General features: G+C 36.7%; 1 protein-coding gene across 1 annotated transcript in view; it reads right to left on the minus strand.

Annotated features, from left to right (window-relative positions):
* The window catches only part of DENND1A (DENN domain containing 1A), a 428,365-nt gene that overhangs the window by 341,537 nt on the left and 75,452 nt on the right, over window positions 1-11,376 (minus strand). The gene's annotated exons all lie outside the window — the stretch shown is intronic.

Here is an 11,376-nt window from a genome sequence, read left to right on the forward strand (position 1 = left end):
CAGAGGATGATCGGACAGGTTGGCAGGAGCCAAGTCATGGGAGGCCCTGTAGGGCATGTTAAAGAGTCTGGACTTTATTTCAGTGTATCAGGAGTCACTAGGAGGGTTTGAATCTTTTACGCCTTGCTTGTATGTCACTTTTTAACCCCACCATCTATCTTCAAGCCTTCCAGACTCTATGAGGACTCAGATACTATTCTCAGTGAGCTCCCATTGCCAATCCCGTCGTCCAGAGTGACCATAATCTCAGGACCCTAATTTTCACAGGAGGGAAAAGACGCACAACTGGGTGCAGGTCAGGCCTCGGAGAAAGAAGAGGAACCTCACACGGAGCCTTAATAACAACCCTGGCAGCAGGGAGAGGGGTTGGGGCTAAAGAGAACAACAAAGGGACTGTAACGAGTTTGAATAGGACCAGCTTAAATCTCCCTTCAGAAGCTGGTACTTCTTCTGAGCTCCCAAAGTCCATTTTCCTACATACAGAGAAAGCATGACTTTTTATTGCAGTAATCTGCTGCATAGCACTGCACCTAAAGAAGCCATTGATTATAAGACTATTAATTTTCAGTACCACTAGGGGAAAAAAAATTCTGCAAATGGAATGATATACCATCAACCGTAAGATGCATCCCAATTTGAGAGACTTCTAAAATATGAAAAAATGCACATCTTAGACTCGATGAAATATATTTTATAGGTCTGTCTTCCCTACTAGACTGAGTTAAGAAAGGTGGGGATCATATCCACCACCAGTGTCTCGTAGAGCACCTAGCACAGAGGAAACGTCCAGTGAATGATGGTGCTAAAAGAATAGTCTGGAGATTTAGAAGAGGGGAAAAAACAGCATTAATTAAGCACCTACTGTTGCCGTGCACTGCGCTCATAGTCTACATGTCTTCCTCTTTAATCCCAATAGGGAGCGGTGAGATCACATGGGGCAAAGGAGACTTTTTATCAGATAATCAGTATTTATTCTTGATATAGAAAATGAAGAGAGAAAACTAGTAAGTTTGTACAAATGTAATATTAGTTATTTCCGCCAAATGTTTATCATTTATGCTTAGTAACATAAGAATTATGTATATAATTTAAAGAAGCCTCTCTCCCATCTCGCTTTCCAGCGGAATGAAAATTTTGTGTTGCATCCAAAGGCCTCAGGTGAGGGCAAGCCTATATGCCAGCTGCCAAGCACATCCTGGTTTGCTCATCATCTCTGTGTAATCACGGTGCCCTCTTTCACTCTCAGAAGTGTCCTGGATTGGATGCTATCATCAGAGTCTTAGAGAGAGCCGAAAAACCCTGGCTTGTCTAGAGGGTGTTTAAAACATAACTGTTCCATCTGCCTTGTGATGGGACACTGGGGAGTGGTGTTAGAAGAGTTAGTTTTTATCACTTGACTCCAGGCTCTTTACCCATATTACGGACTTAATGCAATACCAGACATCGTCAATTACAGGGAAGCAGTAAAATCTTCCCTTTGCTTCATTTTCCTATGACAAAAATGTGCATCTACACTAACTCAGGTATTGTGTACACATCACGACCACTTCTCCTCCCAACTGCACAAAATTAGTATTACTTCCTTGATTTACAGATGAAAAAAAAAAAAAAAAGAGGGTGGAAAAGTAAAGCCTATGCTCAAAGATAAGTCTCGTAGAACATGGGGATACTTGCCTTCTAGTCTTCTCCTTCTATTCTTCTTTGATTCAAACATACAAAAAAAGAAAAAAGACGACGACGAAGAAGACGAAGAAGACAAGACAAAGAGGATGACAACGAAGACGAAGAAGAAGCACTAAAATTTGTAGGGGGGATGATATTTGTTCAGAAATAAGCAAGGCTTGAATAATGAAAACTGCTTTAGCTGCCATTAAATGATTATTATAACAGATACATTTTAAAAATTCAGAAATACTTCTCAATTTACCAGGGGTTTAGATCTCCAGAAGTTATAAGTATCTGTCAGGTTGGAAGAGTTCTCTGATAACAAAAATAATGTTCTCAACAATTTATAGTTCAAACTTATAAAACAAGATGTTATTAAAGAAGCATCACATTTGAAATACATGCAAATACAAGAATCTTAAATGCTTCTGGTTAAGCCTCTGCTAGGTAAGATGGGATTTAATAAATGTATGTTTGGGTTTGTCCTATCTTGTTCAAATTATGAGCCCAAAGATCACAGTGCGACTATTATTCTGTCGTTTATTATTATATACCAAATATTTGGCCTCTTAACATCCAGGTCCAGCACCATGTCCTAGAGATGTGGACACGAAGCAGGAAGAATCTCCAACTTCCTGTCTGGGGAGGAAGAGGATACGTAAACATGTACGTGCAACAAAGTGTTTCAGGTTTTCTGGCAGAAGTATGGTCAAAGAAAAAGGAAGGTACTGTCAGGTCTACCCAGGGGATGTAAGACTGACTTTTGAGAGATGAGTTAATAGTTACTAGACAAGCAGGTTAGATAAGAATATTCTAGGGAAAAGAGCAATGTAGAACAATATTATATTACATGCTTTACAAGATTGACATATAAGTAAATGATCTTTGATAAGCTCAATTTTCTTCAAAAGACAATCCTAATTCTTTTATAAATACCTTTTAATTTCTAACCACCAACCCCCACCTATTCTGGGCAGACACACATACACACACACACACGCACACGCACACGCACACACACACACACACTAGTCCACAGTCTGGGCTTGTTTTATATCACATTTGAAATCTGAAACTGACCAAAGTTAGACAGTTTCAAATTATGGTAGCCAGAGGAATCTTAACTCTACTGCATATAAGTATTTTTAAAATGAAAGCTAACATAATACAAAGTACTACATGCAACCAAAAGGGCTAATTTATAAGGATAGCAGGACCTCTTACTAAATTTCAGAGGTTTTGAACATACAGATTTCACAATTAAAACAAAATAAATTAAAAATAATTAGTTATTTGAGACCCCGCTCCCCCTTACATCACCATTTAAAGAGTTTCTATACTTTCGGTACCTTTTAAACACAAATATTCATGAACTGTTTCTGATTCTCTCTTCATCTTTACTCAACAAAGTACTCTCTCTCACCTTTATGACCTCTAAATTTTGCTCTAGAGAAGTGTAGGCTTAGAAAAGAAAGGTTGTCTAGAATTCTTCCTATTACCAGTCTGAAATTCTAGAGGTAAAAGTTATCACACACAACCCTAACACCTGACAAAACATAAACACCAAAACCAGGTTACCCTGCTCCCTTAAATCTACCCCTAAAATTATTAGGCATTATATAATTATCAGTTATTATTAGATGCCAAGTATTACCTGAGCACTCTGCACATTCAAATCACTTAACCTTCACAACAGTCCTATGTGGTCTTTATTATGATTATCTCTAGTTTGTAAGTGAGGAAATGAAATCCCAAAGGGGTAAACCCCAGTAAATGACAGGGCTGAGATTCAAACCCAAGCAGGCTGACGCCAACGTCCACGCTCCCAATCACCGCTATCGTGCTTCTGCGTTCTCCTTTCAGGAATCGGACCTCCTTAAAAGCAATCATGTCTGTATATTGCACACTTCATATTCACGATTATTCACTCGCCCCTAATTTATCCAGGCTGCTAAGAGACTTTAACACTGACTATAGTCATTCATATACCAGAAGAGTTCGCAGACTGACAGACAAGCAATACAACATAAGGAGTCAAGGTTCCAAATGCTGAGGACAGAATGACTAATTTGGTCAGGGCAAGTTGCAAGAGAAAGTCATACAAGCAGGGCATTTCATGCCGAACTGAACTAAAGCAACTGGGGGATGGGGTGGGGTGTTAAGGAAGGCATTTGAATTATAAAAACAAAACAACGTGAGCAAAAATACAGAGGTGGGAAAGAGCAACCCATGCTGGGAAATGGTGAGGTGTTCTACAGTCTAGTTGTAAAGGGAAATGGTAGGAAACCAGGCCGCAGGTTGGGTCAAGGTCAGGCTATGATGGGCCTTAAATCCAAGTGAAGAAATCTGGGGTAGATCTCCAAGGCACCAGGGAACCATCAAGAATTTTGACTAAAGAGAAATGGTTGATGACATGATTTGATTTAGGTTTTAGAAAGGTATCTCTGGCCATCTTATGAAGGATGGTTATTAAAAGGTCATTGAGTTGTAGGCCATTAGGAAGAGCCCACAGGAGAAGCTGAGAGTGTGAATGCAGAGGGAAACAAACAGCAGAACAGGACAGGCTATGGAACGATTTCAGAGGGATAATGAAATGAACAGGACTCGATGACTGCAGACCTGTAGGTACATCCCAGCGAGCAACGGAGATCGATTACGTGAGGCTGAAGATAAGACTCAGTCTACAGGTCTCAGAGACAGCCGCAGACTACGTAGTTATAATCACTGGGTAACTCACCAGAAACACCACCATCCAGTAGTGTTTACAGATGTCTAAAATTTAGTGGGGCTTTTATGGAGCCAGAATGAAACCAGGAGAACACTTCTAATAAGAAAGTGTAAGTAAGGACTGTGTGATTACCATTTCCTGGAGTCAGATTCAAGTCAGTAGTAGCGCGACATAGCTGTATAGCTTAGCTTGGTGTACTTTCAGAAAGAATAGCTCACAAAGAATCTGTCTTTTTAATGAGTTCCATCCATACAACTGTAACAGCTAGGGAGTAACCAAATTAGGAAGAAATCTTCAACTTAAAAGAAGAGCCTTAAATCAGAAAATGTATCAATTTTTCAATTGAGTTTGGCTAAATGTTTAAGGCTTTGAAATAGTTTGATTAAGAAGCTAGTCCAACCTCATCTCATTCTTAAATTCACCCTTTTCTGGAAATGGAGGTGGGGGGCTAAGGGTATAGATATGACAACTAGCACCTCTTATATATACATTGGGTTTTGTTGGTTTTTTTTTTTCAGTTTGATTGTTTTAGCAGTTTAAAAAGTAGCAACCTGACATTTGTGCAAGTTAATAAATTTGACCTGTAACAGCAAGCGGGAAATAAGAAGCAACATAAAATAGATTATTTTTCAGGATTATTTTTTTACCCATCCATGAGCCTATAATTTGAAAAACATTTAAACATGCCAATCATCGGGAACAGGACACTTTTAAACATATACAAAGAAGCAGATGTTTAATCTGAGATGCATTTATACATCTGTAATCTATCAATGAATCTTTTCGAAATCTGTAATGTGGTCCATCAAAATAGCTACATTTGGTAACAATCATGGAGAATGACTCACTACTGAAGAAAGCTGATTCAGCAGGGTGCTATGTTGCTATTATGCTAAACAATCACCTCCCAGGTTTTAGGGTCTGAAGAGATTGAGAGTTTGTATTTGTGGATGAGAAAATTATGTTTCCACCTATAATTCCAGACTGCCAAGTTAGTAAGAAATATGGAAACTGACCTTTTTGAGCAACAGGTCAAAAAATCCGTGCATCAACAGTGACTCTAAGAAGAGCACATATCTAGAACAAACCCAAAAGATAATCTTTAAGGGCAGCTCCGAGACTTCCACTTGGGTTTCTCAGAACCGTTCTTGTTAACTTTACTAACTTCTATGGCTTCATAACACGAAGAACAGGAAACTGCACAAATGTGATTCACATGGTGGCATCACTACCCAAAGGTCCTAATTTTCAGAGACATCCCCAATTTCAGGGCATGCCACTGTTCCACAAATCATCAAAACACCATGGACATGCACTGCCCTTGTAGCCTACTAGACACAAGGTCCTTCTGGGAAAGATGGACTCTACTTCTTCTCTCCTCCTCTTTACCTGGTATAGTGTCTGCCTCACATTCTGCAAACACTACACTTATCAATCTCTCAATCAGTTAATGCGCGAAATCAAATCTACTCTCTCAGACAGTTTCTGCCACCAAAAACAGACATGAGAGGGGAAATATCAGCAGATGCAGCCACTTAAAAGTTAGTCTTGTTAAGGCCAGATTGTGGAGCCATTTTCAAGTGTGATCCATTTGACCCTTATATAAGTAAATCCTTTGGATGAGATTCAAATGAACTGACAAATTCTGTTCCTTGGTATATGGTGTCATAAAAAGTTTCCAGGACCAAACTTGACCTCACCATTAAAGTGGATCAAATCTGAACAGACTATATGAGTAGGCTGGAAGCATGACAGCATCCACTTTGGGGAAGAATGGAGGAACAAAAGAAAGCTCAAAAGTTTCCAAGAGAAATGGGATACACCCAGGTCTGCTTCCATTCTTTGTGAGCTTGATGAACGCAAGGCCAGTGGACCACAAACTCCAACTCTCAATTCCAACTTAAAGACTCTACGGCTTAGACAAGTCACTATAAAATGACTGGCAGCATCTCTGTGGAATCAATGTCACATTTTATACAGACTAGGTACTCTGCTGCTTATGTTTCTCTGCCTAATAATAATGGGAAAAATCAAATTTTATTTTACATTTTGTATAAATATTATACATGCACATCAATGTTGGTACAAGGAGACTTTCTTTCATAGTAACAAAAAATTTAGTTGCTGTGGATTATATCTGTAATTTTCTTATTAGATAGGATTCTTTCAATGAATCGGGGCGTGAACAAGTTTTGAATAGAAATGTTTAGTCTCTGGCTCATCAAGATTTGGAAGAAAATAACACGGAAGTTTTCATACATAGGAGCTCCCCCCAAAAGTGAGGCAATCACCAACAAACAAGAAGCAAGTCTTCAGTAAATATCATCTCTGTTGTCTTTCTAATCAGAATCTTCCAATCCATTCACACAGGATATACTGTGAGTATCTGTGAGCTTAAGAAATGTTTTCTTTGAAGCATACCTGAAGCATGAACAGATGAAAACTCCATATTTAAGCAATTACATGCAACTCAGAAATGCCAATTTCCATCACAATTAGCCTAAGTTATGCAACATATTTTTGTTCCTTTTTAGTATATAGGTGATGTATGTTTTTATAATTTGCTTAACTGCCTATAGTGAAATTTTAAAATCACATAGACCATATAAAACCATAAAAGAAAGGGTACCTTTTTATTTTTCCCAATGTACCATGTTTCTACCTTGCTTATAGAGCCTGTACAAGAAACACTGTTCATTTCTATATAAAGATTTCCATTAAATTTTTATAGTTTCTATAAATGCATAAAGATTGTTGGTTTCATTATAACCTCTGTTTCAGTGCCAGTGGAAAGAAAAATTACCTGCAACTCTAAACAGCCATCTACATATATGGGGGGCGGGGAGGGTAAGTGTGCTCAGACCTCCGTTTAAAGAGCTCTAAGACACTCGCTGTATTTCACCAAAACATAGATGAGTACACTGGAGAAGCAACTTCCAGCACACTAAACTCTACTCGCCACTGTTAGCACAAACAGGCTATAAAAAGTGCAACTGTGGGAACAAATTATTAATTCTACATGTTTTAGTATAACAAGTAATCGTATTATAACTAATACGTTTTAAAACGGTATGTGTGATGCCTGATATATTTGACACATTACAAGGCTATTTACAGAAGTCTTCTCTCAGATAGGTTACTATAGCTTTATCCCAAATTATCCCACGCTACACAGTATAATTACTAAAGACTCGTTTTTTTGATCTGAAAAATCATATAATGTTTTGAAGCCAAAGATGGGATTTTGATGGGAGTGGTGACCAAAGTTTGCTAACATGTTAATTTAGCTATCCTTTTCTCCCTTAATTCAATTAGTATTCATTAAAACTGCACTAATCACAATGAGTAAAGTTTTACCAATTATTTCCATAATTATGAATGAATACAGTAAGCATAACAGAATAATTATAAATCCACTTAATTAACTAAAAGCCTATTTCCGGGCAGGGAAAGATATTCGTATTTTGTTTTCTTTTTAATGCTAGATTGACATGTTGATATCTTTGAGAAACCATTTCTAGAAATGAAAGAATTACATTATTATTGTGACTCTGCTTGAGAAAAAAATTTTCTATTGGACAGGCTGTATTAAGAGCCACATTATCTAAGGTTATAATAAGAGATTGAAAAGGATCTGGTTTAAACTACCAAAATCCAAGTAACTCAAAAACTGCATCTGTACTTTAGTAATCTTAACCCCCCCCCAAAAAAAAAAAATTAGATTTCATAGTATTAAGCTTATGAGAGATAAGAATTTTTTAATTTCATAAGGAAAGTTTTTTTTAAATGCAGGATCCTTTTCAAGTCAGGATTCTATCAATGTTGGCGTTTTAGTATTTAAACTCGTTGAGCATTAAACAAAAGCAGATGAATAAATAATGTGAACTCTGAAAAGACCTTGCTTTCTGTCTTTCCTGTTGTTTTCCTTTTTTAAAAAATAAAAGCACTGTGTGTCTTTCTGAAATTAACAAAGCCCGTACTTTCAGGTTTAAAGACGGCCGGCTTACCAGATTTTAAATGAAATATTGAGTGCTACAGTGATTTAATGGTTTTAAACCATAGATGTCACTGCGGTCTGAGGGTGTCTCAGACAACTTAAGGAAGAAAAAAAATGGGGCACAGAGAAATCACTTTGTCAGTAATTACAATCAAGAGCCCTAAAATGTGGCACAGACTGCTCATTACTTCTTCCTTCTGTATCAAGACCCTTATTTACATTTCAGATTACATTTTTTATGAAACAGTAAGATCTATCAGAGCCGAGAGGACTGAAATAATGAGGGGAAAACATTTTAATAAAACGTGTTGGGTCTGCATTACTTCCGTGTCAGAAAGAAAGGCTACTTCTGTAGTGATGGATCATTTATTCTGCTTTAAAACGAGAAGCAAAAAGATGAAACTGATGAACTTTTACTGCCCATTTGTCTTTAGCAGACAATTAAGACAGAGAAGATCAAAATGGATTATCATACCACGCAGACAACTGGCCCAACAGTAATACATCTCCGGGACCACAGATTTGTAACTCTCTTTTATCCCTCCCCTTTCTTCTTACTTCTTTTTCCACTCTAAAGGCAGTGCTAGCTTTGTGGCTCAAGGAGAGCCAAAAGGCTGGTCATCATTATTCAGTCACAGATGTCAATCTAACCTCCCTTTTTTCTCAGTTTCTAAAGCAGTGAGCCACAATAATTTGTGACAGATTCTTTTACTGTAAGGTACAAAGAACACACAGAATAAAACATCTAGCAGCAGCAAGCGTCTCTGATCAAGTGTGCTGGTACATGGGAAACACACAAATGTAAAAACAAGCACTGGTAGTTAAGGCGAATGAAAAGAAAAACGGGGGGGAATTTGTGCGTGTGCATGTGTAGTAATACGTGCTATAGTTTGTTTGAATTATCTCAAATATTCCTTATGGATCACATCATAAATGTTTTAATACGAGAAATGTTGTCTAGATTAAGTGCATATTCAGCATTTAAGGTTTGTATGTAATAAAAATATTTCTAAGAATTCCTTTATAATAGCACACCAAGGAGAAAGAATTTGGTTTAATCCAACAAACGCTAAGAAGAGAAAACATGTTAGATCAGAACCCGAATGATAAAAGGGTAAATAAGAAACATGCAGGGCTCATTTCCTTTACCAGTAAATCAACTCTCAAATAAATTTCTGGGAATTTGGAGGTAACTTCATCAAAAATAAAGCAGATTTGTCATTTATCTTTCGTTCTTGAGTTACATGCGGAAAAGAAAACCATGTGTTGAGTCAAGTTGGAGGAGATGCTAAATAAGGCAGCGATGTGCACACACCCTCATAAGGCTACAGCTAGCCATGCGCATCGTCCTCCAAATTTCAAAACTATGTCACTGATCGAAACAAAGAAAACAAACTATCTAACCAGTGAGCTTGTTAAAACAGCTGAAAGCTATCATTATTTTTTTAGGCTCTTATAATTTTTAATAATTCCAACGTCAATATATGAAACACTTGTAAGATCATCCATTAACCAAAGTAAAGAGAACAAAGTTGATAACAATATCTAATCTGTAAACCAGGCTCTATGTGCAATGACAGAATTAATAGTAGTCTATATTTCTCTCTGTGTACACAAATACACTATATATACACATAAGTATGTATAGTACCTGTATACACATATACTCTTCTCAAACACACAAACATATATATACATATACATATATATACACACACACACACACACACATATATATATACGTATATATATATACTCAGAAATAAACATGGAAAAATAAACTTCAAATTGTCATAGTGGTTATCTCTGAGTAGTAAAATTACAGATGGCCTGTATTTTCTTCTTTTTCATCCTTTTATTTTTTGATTTATCTATATTTCAAAAAAAATTTTATCATGAACATATTATTCATGTGATTTTTAAAAGTTATACCAAAAAAAACCCATGTTGCTCACAAATTTTCAGATATAGTAAGAAATGATGTTTAAAAGAATAGATCCAGATGTTAACCATGTCATTTTAAGTTTTCACCTACAAAACTTTCTTTCACTGGGTAATTCGGATCATGAGACCATGAAGGTTATTTACCTAGACACAAAATTTTAGAATAATGATTTTTTAAGAACTATGCCTCAAGTCTATTCAAAATAATACTTTAAGATTTTTCTACCCTTTTAGAGATTTTTTTAAGAGAAAAAAATCAAAAATCATTAATAAAAAGGTTTTATAATCTTTGGATTGTGTAGTTTAAATCCAATGGGCTCGATCTCACGGCAATTGAAGGCAAGATAAATTTAACTCTCCAGCTGGAAGATGAAGAAAGGGGTAGAGTGAGAAAATTAATATTTTTTTAAATCTCATTTAAAAGTCTTGAGATCACACACAAAGTACACTATACCAGTTCTCTTGGGTTCTTGTACAATAAAATCTCATTACAAAGCATCTCATACTGATTATCCAGTTGTATTCCTGGTCACAATATGGCCCCTGAATTCACAGAGATGTATCAGATACCTTGCCCTCTACACAACAGGCCACACTGCAAAGGTGTTACTACTATTGTACTGGATATTTCTATTCCATTCTACCGATCCTCATTCAAGGACATTTTTTAACAAAAAAAATTAAATGGATGTACTTCAGAAACATGTGTTATTGTGTATAATATTCCACATGTGAAATAACTTCATAAAGTTGTTTTTATTCAGTGTAATCAAGAATGATTTTATTTCCAAACTGCTTTATAAAAGCATACCAAATTGCCTATCTGAACTGAAAATGTAAGGTGCCCCCAAAAGCTGCAAAACATGTCGAATGTTTAAGATAGAATCTGGAATCCAGAATGTATAACCTGGATCTAATTATCAAGAGTAGAGCAGCACCAGAACGTCAGCAGTAGTTCCTGATTAAAATAGTTCCTTCCACTCCATTCCATGCTTGCAGAACATGGGAAATTCAAGATGGCAACACCAACTGGCTGATCTTC

Source organism: Pteropus alecto, unplaced genomic scaffold, assembly GCF_000325575.1.
Source record: "Pteropus alecto unplaced genomic scaffold, ASM32557v1 scaffold67, whole genome shotgun sequence".
NCBI lineage: Eukaryota > Metazoa > Chordata > Mammalia > Chiroptera > Pteropodidae > Pteropus > Pteropus alecto.